General features: G+C 39.2%; 1 protein-coding gene across 3 annotated transcripts in view; it reads right to left on the bottom strand.

Moving 5' to 3' along the window:
* Positions 1–20243, bottom strand: part of LOC135485699 (serine/arginine repetitive matrix protein 1-like) — a 148875-nt gene that overhangs the window by 107591 nt on the left and 21041 nt on the right. For all 3 annotated transcript variants that reach the window (XM_064768090.1, XM_064768088.1, XM_064768089.1), the window contains exon 2: positions 15647–15695. The gene's annotated coding sequence lies outside the window, so the exon portion shown is untranslated. The remainder of the gene's footprint in view (positions 1–15646; positions 15696–20243) is intronic.

The raw sequence follows: 20243 nt of genomic DNA, 5'->3' as shown, positions 1-20243 counted from the left end.
GGTGATACGCAACAAAATAATGAAGTTGGCTCAAGTTGTCCCTCAACTGTTTCAGGCTATTCAGTTTTCTCCTAATCGTTATGGCTTTATCTCGAAAACAGCTTCCCATCGCTAATCAAACACACTTTGTAATAAATCTTTCAGCTGTTGCAAAGAAAGCCTTTCTGAACACTACAATATTGACACTGTTCTTCTGAGAGTTAGTCCCAGGGAGTTAGTCATTGGGTTTCTTGAGGATACGACCAGCTGTGAAGTCCTGCAAGCCTCTTGTCATGGTAATCTACTATTTACTACATCATGTAGCGCTAGAATGTAGATCGCTTCCACTTGATGGACTTGTGTCCTTATTAACTTACTTTGATGGTTTCGTTTATTGGCTGCAAGGAATAGCAATCGGGTAATGGTGATGCGTTGGAAGAAGGAAAAGATTTTCTAGCGTAGGTTATTCGGCGGGACGGCAGTTTGCTTCAAGACCAATATGGGGACTGCCATTTGAAATAATGAAATAAATATTGGAGCACATTTCGCATTTTTCTCTTTTAAAGACTATGTTGTTTATAAATAATTTGTAAATGAATTTGAAAATTTCCAATTGTTTTAAGACATCCTAAACATACATTTTGACATTGTTATTGTGTAGACATTATACAAATACTATAAATACCAAGTTCAGTACATTCCTGTGCATAATAACTGCACTACTACATTGTGTATACCAGTAACTGCATTTTTGTTTTCCTGGACCACCAGCAATTACGAACAGTGTACCCCTTTGACCATTCCATCAATAGTCAGACCAAAGCTCAGTAGAGTTCGAGTCCACTACATAATGATACCCTTCATTTGTAAATTTAGAACAGTGGTTATCCGGTTGAGTTGCCATGGCAATGACCAGGACATTTTCATGAATAATTCAGATATGGAAATGCACTTTGGGACAAAAATGTCATCCTTTGTCAATTAGGGACAAGAATCAAACTGAGCCATTTGTATCTGAACAAAAGTACTTATCCCAACAACAGCATGTATCTTATAAGTGTACAGAATACGCACAAGAGTGCATCCTAGCTGAGAACTGAGAGTTTTGGGCTTCTCATCACCCCTAGACTGGTTACTTCTGCCCATAGGATCTTCTCCGTGTTAGCCTCCAAATGGTGGAATTACTTGGACACTCAGATGTAGGAATCAGACAGCGTGGCAATCTTCAAAACTAGTTGAGGACACACCTGTTTGAACAGTGTTATGTTGAGCACATGTGGGCACTAACTGTACTCGAAATGGTGCTTTTACAATCCTTTTTATTAAATTTTTCAAAAAATATGCCTCTCGTCAATTCGGAATAATAAGCCATCTGTAGCAATTGCAAACTCCTAAGCTTAACCGCGCATCTGAATTTTGCAATGCATTATGATGAAAAATATGCCTTTTATCAATTAGAAATACAATACTGTGACCATTAAAGCTTCAGAGGCAAAAAAGTCGAACAACATCACACACTGTCACAATGAAATTGTCAATTTTGCAAGCACTTCATTTTCGGGGAAATCGTGTATAACCTAGATTCAGGAAACTAAAAATTGTGTGAACTTAAAAGAGAATGTGGCAATCAATTTGACTTTCAAGTGCAAATGAGGAGAAATTTAGCTATTTGTATCAACAGCCAACTCTATTCTCGAGTATCAGCATGTTGCCATTAGTATGAATTATTGATGGCAGAGCAATTAATGCCTTTAATTAACTAGGGTAAATGTAGTGAGAGGACTGTTGATACTAGCCGGTTGCTGATTGAGTACGGTACTTCATAAATAAATGCAACATGTATAAGGACACCACAGCTAAGTGGATCTTAATTCAATATAGGATGTGTCTGTTTTCGTAAACATTAAGCCGTATACGCTTATTATGCTTTGCACTATTGATGGTTTAAAATTGATGCATGTTTATACATGTACTTAACAGTTACTTTGTTCTACACTATTTGATGTGAAAAAGCCAAAATACAGTAGAACCTCTCTATTAACAACACCCTCGGGCCTAGCAAATGCTGTCCTTAATGGAGAGGTGTCCTGATTAGAGGTCAAATTGAATGGAAAGTACCGATATGGGACCAAAACTAGTGTCCTTAATAGAGAGGTTGTTTTTTAATAGAGAAGTGTCCGCTTAGGGAGGTTCCCCTGTAGTTTAAAGTTTCATAATAGGATGAATTTATCAGAGTATCATCTATTTTTGAAAGAAAAATCAAAGCATTTCAAAATCAATGGTTATTTCAATTCTTCTCGGATAAGGACAAATGTCTTCAGTGCAGCATCGGAAGCTACCAACAGCAGGACAGTGGGCTGTGGAAGTGGTGCAGTAGGAACATCAGCACCTGCCGCTTCTGAGGTCCTGGGTTTGATTCCCGGTAGGTCACGGTACACTCAAGTAAAAGAGAGGGCAATTACACTTAAAGTGACCTGTGCACGAGAAACGACCTATCTGACGCAATAGTACAGCCTCGCTTTCAATTCCCGCGCATATGATAATCAGAACGAGGATGAATGAAACATGGCGCTCCGCTGTCAATCATTGCGTGACATCACTACTATGGAATTTTACTACGAAACTCATGAATGAATGACCACGTACGTGATCCTGGCGATTTGACAGGTAGGTATCAAATTGGCCCGATGATGGTAGTGAAACGAGGCAAATTATGTCATGCGTGTATGGGGGGTATACCTTTACTTAGTAATAGAAACCTTGAAACGAAGATGGATGCTGAAGAGAGCGGGGAATTTTTATCGATTTCTTCATCCCGGCAGCCGCCATCGATCAAGAACGGTAACGGGAGACCGGGTCTTCTCTCGCCGTAAATTTCTATCAAGTGGCCGGCAACCTCATCACTTGTCTTCAAATTTTCTTCACTGCGTATCAATACCCAACGATCATAGTTTTCCTTTGACACTCAGATCCTCTTACAGGCTCTTGAAGCCTTTTTCGGTCGGCCCTTTCCCTCTTTAACTTTAATTCGCGGCATTGTATTTTTTCTACATAAATTATGAATTGCGCATGCCCAGTAGTTTGAGGAGGCGGAGCTTACTTGAAGCGAAAATAGGAAGGTGCATTTTCTCGGGCCATGAAAATGTAAAAGTGGGCTGAAATTCTGCTCGTGAACAGGTCACTTTAAACAGCGTACTCTGGTTTTCTCCTGGGTCAGGTTTCCTCCTCTTTATGCTGGTGTTGAAACCAAGGGCAATACAGTTCATTCCATCAGCCCATGGAATATGTGGAATGCAAGATGTAGACTACTTCAACCTGACCGCATGAGTGGCTATTTTCTGGTCCATATAAAGAATCATTAATAGCTTAGACTGCCAAATACAGACCCAATTCCAATATAACAGTCTGGCCTGTAATGGCAACAGGACCACTGCTGGCAGGTGGAATGGGCAGAAGATTGCTTTCATGAATACTTAAAAATAACTATAAATCAACACTATAGTCTGATTCAAAACATTCCCGGTTTATCTCATTTATGATTCGCAGTTGAAAAACTTGCCTTCTGGCACCAGTTTACATTTTACTCTTAACATATAAAAAAATTCATCTGACGATCACTTGGTCATGTTGATGTTTTTTTTATAAGGCTGTGGCTTGCCACATGGGATATTTTCTCCTTAAAAAAGCTTTAAAGGGACAACTTGGGCGTGGGATTTACCTAGCCAGGAGGATAATACCCCTGCTTGACACCATGCGCCACCACCTGTAGTACCACACTGATCCTGACCCCTGATAATGCTTTTTCGCCAGTGTTGCAAGGCAGTTTTGGACATGGTTTGTGAATTTCAGGCAGACCAACGATTACACCCCGTTTTAGGGCATCGTCTATTGCAGTTCAATGATTTTCTGATGACCTTATTTGGAGAAGTTAAGGTCCTGCTGGAAGTCGTTTTGGATGGAAAACCAACATATCTTATGCACTAGTTGGACAAGTTGGCCCATTAAGGAGGCTTAGAGGAGTCTTCTTCCTTTAAGACAAAGTGAACGTTTGGGATGGTCGCCTAGTAATTTTTACTGAAACAGATTCAAATCCATTTATTTTGCCTGTAACACTATGCTAGTTGATGGTAGGCAAATCCAGCCCTCTGCTTCTGTCGGGCTAGCTTAAAGGGAACCTGTGGCGAAATGCTTATAAAAATGGGGAGTTTTAAACGGCCTGGTCAAAACCTCAGGTGGGAATAAGCTTCTACTGATATGTCTTAGCAGTTTCAAGTTCCCCTCGGGTAGTTGATTATGTAAGCCGGGCATCTGGGTAACATTGCATAACATTGCATAACATTACTCACTCCAGTCAGTGAACTGCTTAAGAGGTAATCCCCAATTTAGTTATTTTTACCACGTTCAGATCTAAATAAAGACTAGTGTCACGACTGAATCTCTTTAAGAATGCCAATAATCCCTTAATGAGGATCATTGCTGTCTGACATGCTGGCTGAGCTGCCTTAGAGGCTGAGAATGACTGCGGTAGTCACGTCAATGGAGCAACAAAGCCAACAGATATGACAGCTCTAAAGAACAGTAATCCATTGGCTGCTGGCTATAACAGTAGACATGGTAAATGTCAATGGAGAGAGGCAACAAAGTCACCAAATAATACAGCTGTAAAAAAGGGCAGCACATGGCAATGGAGAAGAGATAACAAAGGAGCCAGATAACACAGCTACAAGAAGAACAACACATGCCATTGGAGAAGAGACAAGCCACCAGATAACACAACTCTAAAGAGGAACAGCAAATGGCAATGGAGAAGAGTAAAGTCACCAGATAACACTGCTATAAAGAACAGGAAAATGTCAAGGAAGAAGAGCCAAAAAAGTCACCAGATAACACAGCCTCTAAAGAAGAGCAGTAATTATCAATGAAGAAGAGATAAAGCCACCAGATAATACAGCTGAAAAAAAAGAACATAAATCCTTCTGCAGCAGGTTATTTTCTTCATCAGCAATGTATCTTAGGCTAAGAACATGAAGAACTACATATCACTTCCAGGTATCACAGTTCTTTTCTGTCTTTATATCCGATACTCAGCCACTTTGATGAAAAGAAAACAGCAGATTTGTCGAGAGAATGATCTTTGGTCGCGACCATCTCCAATCAAGTTTCCACAAACTGATCTCAATACCCGATATGCTCAGTGAATTGGAAATAGACTAGCCCCATACTGAAACCAGGGCCCATCCAGACGTCTCCAAGAAACATGAGAAATGTGTTTATCATGTGGACTTGACGTAGTGCACCCAAAGGAGACTTTTTAACTCCAGGCCCAGGACCAAAAGGTAAAATTTGATCCTGGAAACAATGAATCAAACTCAGTCAGGATGAATGACCTGATAAATGTAACCCATGTAAATTCACACCATTTTAGTAACTTGAGTGTTGCGCAAGGACAAGTGATTTTAATGTTTCACAGTACAGGACCAATTTACTTTAAAAGTTGTCAAAAATGGACACAAAAAACCCGGAAGTAACAGGCATCACATGCGATTGATATACTGTAACAAATTACTTGAAAACAGTCAACCTTGATAGTCGTATAACCGATCCTGCAAAAATGATGGATCGACCAATTTCTTCAAAGAAACTATTTTTCGTATATTCGCCAATAAACACCATACACAATGCCCCTTATCCATCATACCATTGAGTGTTCATGATAGATGACTTCAATTTCCCACTGCCAATTTAAAATCGAGCCATTTCGGGATACAATCCTCCGAGAAGCAAGTTATAGAAAGGGCTCAAGGTATCCTTTGTTTAGACCTTTGGATTGGGAGGATGATAGATGGACACAAAGTAGAGAATGTCGCTTGGCTCATGGCAGGAAATGAAGTTGCCTGGACAATAGCAGATATATCATGAGTGCAATTAGGTCATTGTTATGACTATGGGTGGATCATTGCTTCTGGCAGGGTAACTACACAAAGCCCAGTTATCATGTGTTACTGCAAGTTCCTAAGGTAGTAGCAATAACCTGAAACAATCTTTAAAAGAATGAACTTATTGAGGATTTTGTATGCGAGATTGACATACATGTATTTAAAGATGTGTTAACGCATTTGTAATAAATTTTATGGCTTTAATTCAACCAATCATGAGTCAGCAATGCGTAACGCTACTGCTGGACATAGCAACAGCACTACAATTGTTAGGTTAATATTTCACATCCAGTTTCCTTTTCATGAAATGGAGCAATGGCCTTGATGAGTATTACCTTCAGCATTCATTACACCTTATTAATACCAATTACAAAATGCATTATATTGGTTTTAGTTGCCCCGGTGGCCTTCTGGGTCTATCAAGGTGTACTTAGTAGAATTACCATGGACAGAATCACTTCGTTGTTCATCAGAGAAAGGAACTACTTAGCGGTCTATTTGCTTTTCTTTCACTCTGGAGGGGTAGTTCTCCATTGAGTATTCTTCCTCAATGTGGGATGAGCGTTTCACCTATACTGAATTGGCATTGAACAGTAATAGTGCATATTGGTACATACAATACATGAGGCAAAAGGCTCAGGCATCGGTGTATGCCTTTCCCAACAACAATGGTCAAAAAGTTTAAAATGCCTTTTCAAACAGATTTGTAAATGCAAATTGTCAACAATGCAAACAGATTTCTAGACAAACTGTTCCCTCAATGGCTGCTTTAGGTAACAGCTACTTTCTGCAAACCCCCCAAAAATGTTAACCTTAGCCATTTTCACCTTGTGCTTCTGATTGTACTGAAATGTGGTTCTTGTCAACTGTAGGAAATGAATGAAGAAACCGCTAAAAAATCCCAATCACCAAAAACCAATAAAACTATTCATCCTCGTAGTCATCAATCGATTGAGCAGCGGGTGGCCACAAGCTTTCAGCTAAACCTATCATGGGCCAGGTCCTCAATTTGGCTTGGTGTCGGCAGTCTTTCTAAATCTTCTAGCAGTGACTGGTTCTATTATATTATGAGAACTGAAACCACCAAACTGTTATACATAGCATAATGAGTTTTTGACAACATACGTGTACACATTTGATACAATCTACAAAATACTGTCAATATTCTACCAAGTACGTTTTTACAAGTCTCGGAAATTCCCGGAGTTGATTCCACCTAAATGAGGACACTGCTTCTTTATATCTGCTGTCTTGGGGATGATGTCAACCAACGGGAAAATCGACCCAACCAATGAAGTGATGCAATGGTTTTTTGATTAGGTGTTGTTTATGGAGAAGAATGTGATACACTTGTCGATATTGTTGCAGGTACTGAGGGGAGAGACCACAATCGAGTCTCTCCAGGGGCACATTGTTCAGGGACCACCAAGTTCTTTGGTGAGGGGAGCAGGAATTTAATATAATGCTGTATCAGCAGTGTGGTTGCATGGCTAGAAGCAACTTCCTGGTACACAGTTGCAGTCACTAGAATTTCACAGGAAGAGGCTACTAAGAGCTTAGTTGGTCAGATGTGAATATGATTCTACCATGTATGAAAATAAACAGCTTACACTTGTCTACACTAGTTCTCGTGTCAGTGTCAGAAAGGCCCCATTCCGGGCTGAAAATTCGAAATACTGTATGGTGTTATTTGACATACTTATAGTAATGGTGCCATACAAGGAGCTGTCCTTCATGCCTTTTTGAATGAAAATAAACAAAATTCTATGCACCTGCTGTCATCCACTAGGAGAATAAAACAAGAGGCCCAAGGACCTGGCGCTCAGCTGAGTTAATATCATTAATATCTTCCCGGTGTTCAGTTCATTATGCATGAAAATGGCATGCTCCATGGTATTTGATATCCTTTTGCGTTCACTACGGTACCAATGTTTTTGGTTGACATAATTATGCCACTGTTCATTCCTCAATCCTGACCATAATTCGGGTGAAATCATCGTATGAAAATATTTACCGAAACATGAAGTTTATGCCATGAATGAGGACACTCATTGTCATAGCCTCGTTTACAAGTACGAAGTATTTTCCCGCGAATATTCAAAACTGCTTGGCTCCTTGCCAGTTAAATAACATGTGACTATACACAAAATAGAAAACTTTGATGGAAATTGTAAATCATTTTTTTATCTATCAGGGGAAACAAGCTGATGATGATCAAATAAATCTTTCATGAGAAATCGTTTTGTTGCTGAAGCTTGCATGACGAAGTTAATGCTAAACCTTTTCTTGTGCTCTACTGCGCCACCGTAGTTTTCTATTTAGACCAGCGATGACGTCATTTCTGGTGATTCCCTACGTTGTCCAATGAGCGCTTTTTAAAATGTGCCATTTGGTATTGTACAGTATGCAATGTATTTTTTCAGCGCTGGCAGTTGCCGAACAGAATGCCGTAGCTCCCTCAATTTCCAATCAATTTTTATGGGAGTGACATTATTGTATTGCTTAGAATGTCTACTTTTTACTCATGAAAGAATCGTAGAACTAAAACTTAATAGGCGAACAGAATCATGCCGATTCACTGCACATACTGTGGGAATTCTCCACTTCAAAATACATCGGCGATGTCATCGCGAACAGAGCATGCACTTCCGATATCATTTTCACAGAAATGTGGCCAAATTTTCAAGAACTAATTTCTGAAAGTAGTCTCTAAAGACCTTATGACTACCACTGAAACGAACTAGTGATAATATCGCCTACCAGACTACTTTTTAAGCAGAAAATTGGGTACTTGAGTGTCATTGAGCTCCAGGCGTAAACAACATGCCGCCATTTTGTCTCCGCTTCGGTATTTCGTACGCCGCTTATAATGCACCTTCTCAATTAAAACCAACATAATAAGGCCTTACATCGTTGATTGAATAGGAACACCACACAAAACACAATAAAGTGTGGGTACAATCGATTACGAAGCTGAAGTGAACAGTGATTTATTCCTGGAGCTACTGCTTTTGTTGTGTAGCTGCCATGTTTTGAGAACTGGCAAATAGGAGACTTCATTGATGGCTGACATCATCGGGCGGGAATTTGAATCGGCAGAAATAATTAAAAGGCAGGTAGTGCCCTCTCCTGTTAAAATTTTGAACTTTTCTCAATAAAATAGATTTTCAAGAACTTTATCTTAATATTAGAGCATATTTCGACTAATTCTGCTGCTCCTAGGCCGATATAGGCCAGTTTCCTTCATGCACTCTCGCTCGCAGGAAGTAGGTCGAATGGCGACAAATTTTGTTTTGAAAGTAGAGTTTGACCAGAAGTATCCAGAAATGCAAAATTGAAGTCTCTAGGTCTTACGGTTACAAAATGTGCACCATGGGTTTAACGGATGGACGGATGGATGGATGGATGGATGGACAGACGGACGCCACTGAACAACTTATTTGACAAGCTCGGCTGACTTAGTCAGCTGAGCTAAAAAACCCAAGATAGCCATCCAATACTTCTTTGAGCGTTGTGTGTTTATAGAGCAGAATGTGATACACTTGTTGCTGGTGAGGCATCGATATTGTGTTGCAGGTAAGGGGAGGAGTCCACAATCACTCCCTCCAGGGGACCTGATGTTGTTCAGGACCATCTAATCAGTCGGTAAGGAAACTGGGAAGCGAACATGATGTTGTATGAATAGAACCAACCTCCTACATAGCCGTTGTCACTAGAGTTAAAGGGATACTAACTATGGCTTAGTAGGGGATGGGATGATAAAAGGGTGTTTGAGTAATCTCTTGGTCCGACAATAACTTTGAAATATTACTAACGAGGGCCTCCATGGCAGATATGAGCTGGCAAATGCTGTGCAATATGTATGAAAGCACCCAAGAGCATTTTCCAGTGAGCATAACACATTGAGTGACTGGTCCTTGGCCAGAAAACCCACGACATCACAGGTCAAGTTTGTTTTTCGGGGCGAAGACCAATCCTGGGGGCGCTTTTACGGTTATCATATTACATAACAAAAAAGCAACTGCTCAAAGGTAATGTTGATTGAAAATAATTTCACAATCATGACATCAGACACATATATCTTGATTCTGAGTTATTTTAGGCTCGGTCACATTCGTCAGGCATATGATAAAATGCCCCACAAAAGAAAAGAGATTACGTCTAAATTCCTTTACATGTTTTTCAGATAAAAAATATGACAAATAGAAGCGAGAGAAATACTATCAGCAATTCCTTGCAAAAATATGAGCATTATAAGGTGGCTTGATTTTAAACTATTCAAAGTCGGCTAAAAAGAAAGTGTCATTAATCAGTTGTCGATTACAGCATGACACAGTAGGTTCACACTGATTCGCGTGCTTAGATAGTTTGAGACCATTGTCCTGTCACATGGCACTGTTTTCTTATTATATCAAAGAATAACGCACTGACTTTTATGACCAAAAGTTGAATAGAGGAAGCCATCAGGGAGGCAATCATCATAAATGAATTCTTCCAACAAACGCAGCGAGAGAAAATGGAATAAAGAAACAACTTTCGTGTTTGATTTCTGTTTGCGATTCAGGCTTTGACAGCAGATTTTTTTTCCAGAAGAATAAAGCGCCCGGCAACCCTGAGTTTTAAGTTACATGCGATGGTAATTGGTCATGGCGGTCACTGTAACTCACAATAACCTAAAAGTCAACATCAAACCCTGCGATTATCGATTTTTCCCCGCAAGAGGGGAGATCCTTTTGGACAAAATACTCGTTAGCCATAGAGATATCTATCTTTTGAAAGATTACTAATTCATCTATTTTTTCATAGCAATACAATACAAGAATGTCTCATTTGCGTGATAAGACAGTTTCAAACAGCATTATGATGTAACGTAGCACCGTTACTTTCTTTTATGAATAGATGATGCAGCGACTGATCTAAAGACGAGAAAGCAATCAGGCAATCCAAAACTTCCCAATCAAGAAGCTCGTATTTCTATGAATAAACCAGACAGAAATGTCTAAAGATTCAAAAACTTGAAAGTATTTATTTTCTTGTACCATTTAATGAAATATAGAAGACAAGAAACTTGTGAATGAGAAGATGTGATCAGGTTGCTTGGGAGTATCTTTTCACATCTTAAGATTAGAAACTGTAGAAAAACTGTGGAAATTTTAACAGGATGATCAAGGCTATATAAATTTTTTTTAGTTTCTAGCTAATAGTTCATTACGGAAAGTTTTTGACAGTAAAAACATTCAGACTACAACTCTGCTTTTTATCAGAGGTGCAGAGGCTATCAAATGAAACCCAGTAAACAAATCCTTTCCTGTTTCTTACATTAAGCTTACAGCATCTACAGCGTTGAAAAGTAGTGTAGTGAAGACAACTTTGGGCAAGGGTTCGAGAATTCTTCTGACATCAGGATTAACACACATCAGCATTCGAGGATAACAGATAGAGACACATTTGCTAGAAAGCAGAGACTTGAAGATCAAGCGAAGAAAAACATCATTTCTGCAGAATGGATCTCATTGCAACCTTTCTGATAGAAAAAGTACACGTTGCAAAGGAAACAGTGGATAAAATTTCGCAAAAATAGCCATTAAGACGTGATAGTGGCACTCAAAGATAGATCAGATCACCAGCAGATCAGAGCTAAAACACATCCTGCACTATTAGAGCCAATGCCATTTTTCCTTTGCCCATACAGAGTGAGTTCAGTAAAACCTTAAAGTAACAGGAACTACAGGATCCCACACCAATAAAATGAATTACAAACCATCTGAAAGATGAGAAACAATAAGCTCATCAACCAACCATTCAATCTATCAGAAAGAAATTGTGAAATTCCTCTTTCCTACAACATTAAAGGCAGACAAGAAGATTTATTTAGTAACTTTCTGTTTTGCAAATTGGAAATCCTAGCAGGTGTTATTTATTGGTGTTTTATACTTGGCGAGTAGAAGATAATTACTCTGATTTCACTGAGCAAACTGTGAAACAAAACAACAGGAGGTAGAGCAGCACACAGAAAGGAACGTTGCAATTAAAGAAGGACTTTTGAAGCCTGATTATTTCTTGATATCTTTCTTGAAATAGTTTGCAAATGAAAGTTTTTTTGATTGCCTATTTCGCAAAATTGAGATCGCTGCAGGTGTTATATCTTAGTTTTGTACTTTAAAGCTGACATGCATGGATAAAACCCCCAGGATCCACATAAGAAAACACGATAGTTGAAGGGCTGGCTCGAAGTACTTGACGGTAAAAAATCAAAAGGTCCTTGAATTAGTCTTTTTCATATGATTTATCGAAGTATTCCCTATGCTTTTTCTAGCTGGATGCAGATGGCAGGATGTCATTCAAAGATTTTTAAGTGCCTTGAAAAGACAGGTCATAGAGACATGCTCTTGAAAAGGAGAGACAAAAATACACCCGGGGGTTAGAGCTCTGGACCCTATTGGTTTCCACACAAATGAATGGATATGCTTTGCAGAGGACCGTTTCAGACCAACTTCATTGGAAAATTTCATAAGATTTCTCTCCAGGGGGAAAAGAAGCTGAAGAAGGAGATGATGCTGATGATGATGATGATGATGCAAAATGTTCAGCAGTGAAAAGGTCAAGGGCCATTGTGCTCACTGTACAGATATTTGGTGGTTAAGAATTCATGCTGGTTAAGAAACTTGCTATAGTGTATGCCAAATGGCACTTTTTAGGTGTTCACATTTGGCCCCCTGGTGGCCAAGTCAAGAATCAGATTGGACCGACATTCAGTGTCAGAGGTCCCTGACCTTGGGGGTCCTGTGTACAAAGTGTTTAGTTTATAGCCATAAGAAATGTGCCACGACGGACGACGGACACTGCGGTATTATATGGACTCCCCCAAGGTGAGCCAAAAATGCTGTCAATTAAATAACACTTAATGTGAGTGCAAGAACTAAACAAACAGCTGCTATCTTTCATTGGACAGCTATAACTTTCAGCAGGTGTTCCCAAGTTGAAACCTTCCAGAGAGCAAGTATTTTATTTCCAGCCTTTTGTTGTGGAACTTAGGAAGAAATGAATGTGACACCACGTGGATGTCACAGCAGTTTGTGTTGAATTCTGACAAATATTCAAAACATTGAGGAAAACAGCAGATGTGACTGACATGTTGATGTTTATCATGGCACGCGAATGGAAATTGATTTTAATTCAATCCTTTTCAGTCTGGACAAAAAAGCTAATTTGAAATCATCTCACGAAGTAAAAAGAATATTATGGTGTTATTCTTACTCTGTGGGCTGGCTATGTGGCCTTAAAGCTGATGGGTCAAATATACAATCCCAGGTCAACTGTAGAAAACAGCAAATTTCTCGATCACGCATGTTAATTTAGGCTGTGTGTGCACTGGATTTGTTTTATGAGAATACTACGAAGTAAGTGTATTGTTTCAATCATCGCAAATCTCCCAATAACTGCACGTTTTATCTGGTGCCAGCACGGCAGTGGCGTGTGTCATTCTCATGGAAACGACTACCGAAGTAAACAAGCGGCATAGGCCTTTAAGAATCATAACGGCTGCACACACACTGTGTTTACATGTGATATATAAAATCACTATGAAGCCGGTGTCCACCGTCTGCTTGCAGCAGATGGTCAACTGAAGAAGGCATCAGAAACAGCTAGATCCATAAAAGGGCATTAGAAAAACTTATCTTAAGTTGCAGTTGAAAGGTATGATGGGAATCAGGAATTGAACCTTAGCAGCCTCTGTTCATTCAAAAAGAACTTGAATTTTAACATTTCAAATTTATACCTTCAGACTAGTATGCTTCTGGAGGTGATGGCTCGTGTGAAAAAGATTCTCTTTTCCAAGTTAGTCCCAGTCAGGCAGGTAATTACTTCAAGGTAAAAAAATCGCCGAATAGAAAAGACCCGGATCCAATTTTCTCAAGCCCTTAATACCATTTGTAAAGATTAATCGATAACCAATTGCCAAGAACAGACGTCAACTTTCTACCACAAACGGACTAATTCATCAAAGGCTAATTCAATTAATCCACCGAAGAAAGAGACAAATGAATTTGATAATGATTCTTATCGATGAACAGTTGATTAGATTGATGAGGTTAATGACAAATTAATTGCAAAGAGATCAAGAGAAATGACTCTTACAAGGAACTTTTATCGTTAATAAGAAATAAAGCAATTTGTTTTGGTGAACATAAAACAAAAGAAGGTATCTTGTTTAGCCCAGGCTGTGGGTACAGTGCAAAGGTAATAAAATTGACAAGAGATCAAGAGAAAACAAATTTTTTAGAAAGTTTGCTTGCTAATAGGAAATAAGCAATTTCTTTTGGGGAATTCTATAATCATTATGAGGGCTTTCTTGGGTAGACATAAACCATAGACCATGTGGAGTGTTCATGCGGGAAAAGGGCAAACATGGCAAAGGTCACAACATAATTTATAATATTTAAGGGGAAGACGTCAACATTCTACCATAGATGGACTAATCGATCAAAAGCTAATTCAAACAAGAGGCCCAAGGGCCTGGCGCTCAGCTGAAATATATGAACATGGAAAGTACCCGAAAGATCTCTTTCAACCTCAGTTTTGTCAATATATCAGGCAAACATACCAAAGTAAAAAGACTTTTAAATGGTGACAAATATGCCACTTATTAGTCAAATCTAAGTGCCTGAGCCAGGCTGACCTTGAAAAGTAGGTCAAATAGAAAGCCCATGTGATATCATGTAAAGGAGACTTATTGTACACCAACCATAAAATTCATGTCACTCTGGATACAGCAAAGGCTTTAAAATAGAAAAAAAAAACCAAGATGGCCGCCCACCAAATTATTCAAAAAAGTAAAGAAAATGTATTTACAAGTGAAAAAAGTAAAAATTAAAAAAAAAAAAAAATTGACCCGAAGTGGGATTGGAACCCACAACCTTCAGAGTCATACAAGAGCGGGAAATTCAAATCAAGCTTAAACTAGGTCAACACAGATTTTGGCTCAGTTATGCCAACTGGTAGTATCAATCAAAACTACTCTTAGTAGTTTCAAGACCTACATGCATGCGGTCCTTTTCAACTTTATTTCAAGCTTCTATCTGCTTGAATAAAGCGCCAAAAAATTGTTTTGTGATTTAGGCTTTTTGCCCCCTGGTGGCCAAACTGTTAATCCTGCCGGACCCACACTTGGTCTATTCAGGAGTCCTGAAGGGTCTAAATGGCTTATAGGGAAAATCTATCGCCTATCCGCCATAGTTTTGAAACGTGCCTGTTTAACGGACAGACAGACAGACAGACAGACAGACAGACGGACATTCATTCTACCATTTACTCATATGAATAGCTCAGCTTGTCAGCTGAGCTAATAATAAATCGCCAAAGAAAGAGAAATGAATTTGTCAGAGCCATCTGCCAAGAAATCAAGAAAAACACCAATTTTTGTCGTTTTGTTGGAGTACCTATCGGCTGTCTTGTGCAATGTTGGGAAGGAAGACATAACTTATCATATGAAGTCTCCAGCGGCACAACAACATTAAAGGGTGGTTCAAAAGGCCATCAAACTTCCAAGAAATCGAGAGAAACCTTTTTTTTAAAGAAGGGTTTGCTCGTTGATAGGTTATAGACAATCTGTTTGCAACACTTCCTGGCTGTCCTAGTGAAAGGAGATACTCATTGGCAATCATAGCCCACAAAGAGGAGGTTTGGTGCAAAGTCGGCAACACTTAAGCGCTAAACACTATCTTACTGACCTTGCCTGTCAAGGGCATTCCTGTGACATCAGGAGGATGACTTACCAATCTGGAAAGCAAAAAATGTTGCGATGAGTATCAAATAGCTATCAGACATTTACAATCGTGTTACCTGTAAGCTGCCAAAGTTTAATGGTTTAGTCACTTCAGATGAAATCTTTGCACCTTTTAAGTTTGCATTTGACCAAAGTGCATTCGCAAAAGTCACCAAAAATTCAAACCATCTTGTACCTCAATCGGTTGTGTCTGAAGATTTGAAGAGATTATTAACATGACCAAATAACCTGAGGTTAACAGAGTTTGTAATTTGGTTAAAAGTATGAAATCAAATCACTCCAACATCAAGGAGATTTCCTGTATATTGCATTAGCACCTTGAGTTGAATTGCGTGACTTGTCAAGACGGGAGATTTCTCTTTTCATTACTCTGCCATTCTCTCTGCTTAGCATTCATGTGATGCTTGATGTTATGGTGTAAAAAGTTGTTCTGTTTTATTTTGATCTGAGCTTGGGATGGAAATGGAAGTGGTTTACGAGTCTTTTTCAGTTTGGCGTCTTGTTCTGGTGTTAATAAAGTCTGGTCTTTATTATTTCTTGATGATATGCTTTTACATTGCTGTGTCAAGACGGCTGGGTGCATTTTTCTTCTGACTGAAAATATCTGTACACTGAAGGATTCTGCTTACAGTACTGCAACAGCAACTTGGTCACAGAATTTAAGACGCAGTTGCGGGATATGTCAAGGTAGAAAATGTCTCATTTCAATATTTTCATTTTTTTCTCCTTCTGCTGAGAATTAATTTACGAAATGGTGTCTAAATAACTACACTATTATTCGGATCTGAGCTTCAGATGGAAATGGAAGTGGTTTACAAGTCCTTTTAGTTTGGTGTCTCATTATGGTGTAACATGGTATCAAGAATTCATAAGGCTTGTCTTTATTAAGTCTTGGCGGTATGCTTTCACAAAGCAGTGTCAAGACGGGCCCATCTTCTTTCAAACAAAATTCGTATTCCCAATTGGTATCAGGTTTTCAAAGTCGTTTGATAAGTATGTTAATTCGAGGGTCCCATATACTGTTTTGCATTAGTAGCCTAAGGTACCGAATGTGAGATGAGGTTGCGTGAGTCGTCAGGATGGAAAATTACCTTTTCACTACTCAGTTTTCTCTCCACTTAGCATAAGGTGATGGTGTCGAAATCTGTGCAGTTTCTTTTGAAAACGAGCCGAGATTGAGCGAAATGGTTTATAAGTGTTTTTCAGTTACGGTACCTTGTTGTGGTAGAACATGGAATGCCGCCTCAACATTGCTGCACTTTCTTTTGGCTGACGAAACATGTATTATATTTGTATTCAAAGTCGTTCAATCCAAGAATGAAATTTGATTGACAAAGTCCGTGGATTTATTCAAGGATATTGGATTTTCCAGCCGTCCAATCTCCAATTCTTTAGTCTAATTTCCTATCGAATGATCAAAGGAATTATATGGGCTAAATTAGAAAATCCCCGGTGTGTGCCGACTGCCTAATGGTTTATATTAACTCTGGTAAGTAAGGAAAATGGTATCGGCATTGAATGATGGTCGTAAGACATCATGACAGAAACAGCTCTGAAATCGCAATAGCCCTATCTCAAGAGTATGATCTTTAAAAGGGAACACCATTGTATCAAATCATTAGTCAGAAAAATAGAAATGCAATGCACAATGCTGTGGTGAAGTAATCATGCGCACAACTTGGAAAATAAAGTATTTGCATATCTGTCTACTCAACAGCAATTTTGAAATATAGAATCAGTACATATTTACACAATTGCAAATTTTAAAATTCAATTACGAATTTCAAAATTGTAACCAACGATGTCTTTAAAAGTTTGGATTATAAATATGTTGTTCGAAATGGAGGGGTCATAATGAAATGTCCCCCCTTGGGAATGCCATGTCCCCCCCCCATGGCTTTGTGAGGATATCAATGACATCATGATATGTTCAGCCCCTGCACATGCAGCACATTGCAAATGCATCGATTCCCACATAGTCAATCGCTGCACTGAGGGCTCACTCAGCATAAAAATCCTTCAAATTTTGTTTTCATTTTCGGTGGAATTTGGTGATGGAAACTAATATTGTAGTGTGGTAGGGCGGTATGTGTGGTAGGTGCGCCAGCTCGGTAATCATGCCTTCAATTAACCGCCTACTCCTTTCAGAGAGACTTTGTCTCGCTGCCATTGCCACGTCACATTGTCAATCTGAAGACTTCCTTATTGTAAACAGATCAAAGCGCTGCATCATCAACAAAAGAAACCATTGATTCTGGAAAAACAACTTAACAAAGTTTGATTGACATCTTTTACTTCTCAATCGAAAACACTCGAGTAGCTGTCAAAGACTGTGAGTTACTTTTTTAGTTACAGCACATGTGTTATTGGCTGCATATAACAGACAAAAAAGGAATGAAGGTAATGAATTGAACGATGACAGAGGGAAAAACCGACTTTGATTGACAGGATGTGATGAAGCAGCAGATGGTATCATCTTTTCAAAGTCCAAAATGGCAGTCAAGCAATCTGTTGAATTAGCTACAGATGAAACAGAAGGGGGACCAGTGGCAGAGTGCCGGGCTGATAGGCAGGCGTTAGAGGTTCAGGGCTGTGTCCTTGTACTAGACACAACCCTACCTGTCCAGTACTCTGTTTCTTTCCACCCCAGGACTAAAAAAAGCACCAGTATTGACTAGGATTTGCAATGGACCATCATCCTCTCTAGGGAGAGTGAATCTCCCAGTCACTCACTGGCACATAAATTGTGCCACATTCAAGCTGCATGAGCCATTTGGCCTGGCTAACAACCCAAGAGACTCAAATATTAGCTAATTGATGACTGACAAGGCCATTAGTTAAGGGAGAGGCCTTCACCTTAAAGCGAACTTCGAACCAGCAATACAATGCCCTTAAAGGAATTGATGCATCGTCAAGTGGGAGTTTCTGAATGAAACCCTATTGCAGGCCTATTGTCCACATGTTCCTCAGGCCGAGTCTAGCTTACTGATCTGCACTGGACTTATAAACAGGAAATGAGAAGGTTCATTTGTCAGAGAAAATGTAAAAGTAGGCCAAAACATTACACGTGCGAAATCCCCTTTAAATCTAATTAGTTGATGGTAGACCAGAGGATCATTAAAAGAAACATTGTTTTCCATATACCATGTGTTTAGAGCAGTTCTGGCAAAAGCAATAACAAGCAATGCTTCTTGTCTGAAGTGGTTCTTGCAAAAAGTCTATTGATAAAGTGTAAACAAAGAATTCTTTATTGTATTATTCGTTAGCTCAGCTTCATTTTTGATGCCAAGTTTTCTCATTCATTTGCTTGGGTATCCGCCCCTAAACATGCGAAAACATGATGAACTGCCAAATTGAAGACTAATCAATAATGGCATGCAACATGAGTGCCTTGTAACTAGTATTAAGCTTCATCATCAGAAACGTGGCAATTTAGAATTATTTTCATCTGCAGACAAAGCTTAGTAAAATTTGCATTCTGTATTGTCAAGCAAAATGCAAAAAATTGCCAAGAGGAAATTGAAAACTAATACCACCCAAGTCGCTACCCTTGACGTCTCGTATCTTTGGAGAAACTGAAAAACCTTCATCATTTTTAGATCTCTGTTGCTTTGTATTAAGAAGTTCTCAGCTGGAGCCCTTTTTTAAAATTGCATTCTCGCAACTATCAAAGATAAAGAAGATGTAAAGTTGCTTCCTATTGCGGAACTACCGGTAGCAATATCCAATTCAAAAGATTACATCTAAATAACCACGTTAAAGGAGGAATAGTTGGTAGTTTTCAGGTAACTATTAAAAGTACAGCATGCAGAATCTCCAGGAATACAAGATGACTCGGAACCTGGACTCGGCACACAATGCCCGTACTTCAGGATTTTGATTTTCCTTGTTTAAGGACAAATCCGGGACTGAGAGTTTCTGTCCTTTATAGAGAGGTGCCCTGATTCGGACTTCAAATTGATATAAAATGACCAATTTGGGACAAAAATCAGTGTCCTTAGTAGAGAGGATGGCCTGCTTACAGAGGTGTCTGCTAAGAGAGGTTTCACAGCAGTTTTAGGGGCCCACTTATGTTTAATTCAGCGATACTTTTATCCCTCAAACAAGCGTGACTAGTTTCAACTAAGTAATTTGGTTTACTCAATCTACTGCGAGATAGGAGAGACCCCTATTGACGAATTCATGTAACTTTCAGGGGACTTCAGTGTCTTATTTGCACAGTAAGAGACTCGGTCATACCAAGAACTCCCCCTTCAAACAATCATGACTGCAACCTCTATGCCTCCGAGAAGGGACAGGTTTTTTTGGCTAGACGACATAAACCTGAGAGGCAAACTCCAAGCCAGAGTCAACTTAACTGTCAGTCATGTATCTGAAATACCATCACACGATATTATAAGAAGATGGAGAAGAAGAAGACACTACAACTTGTTACATTGATGAAGGGATCATAGGTGTCACATCACTCACGCGTCATCGCTTTCCAACCTACCCCTCCACCAGAAACGATGACACATACCTCTGATTTGTTCTTCTGGTCA

This window comes from Lineus longissimus, chromosome 3, assembly GCF_910592395.1.
Source record: "Lineus longissimus chromosome 3, tnLinLong1.2, whole genome shotgun sequence".
Taxonomy (NCBI): Eukaryota; Metazoa; Nemertea; class Pilidiophora; order Heteronemertea; family Lineidae; genus Lineus; species Lineus longissimus.
The sequence above is the reverse complement of the archived record's forward strand: the minus strand, read 5'-3'. Positions and strand labels throughout refer to the sequence as shown.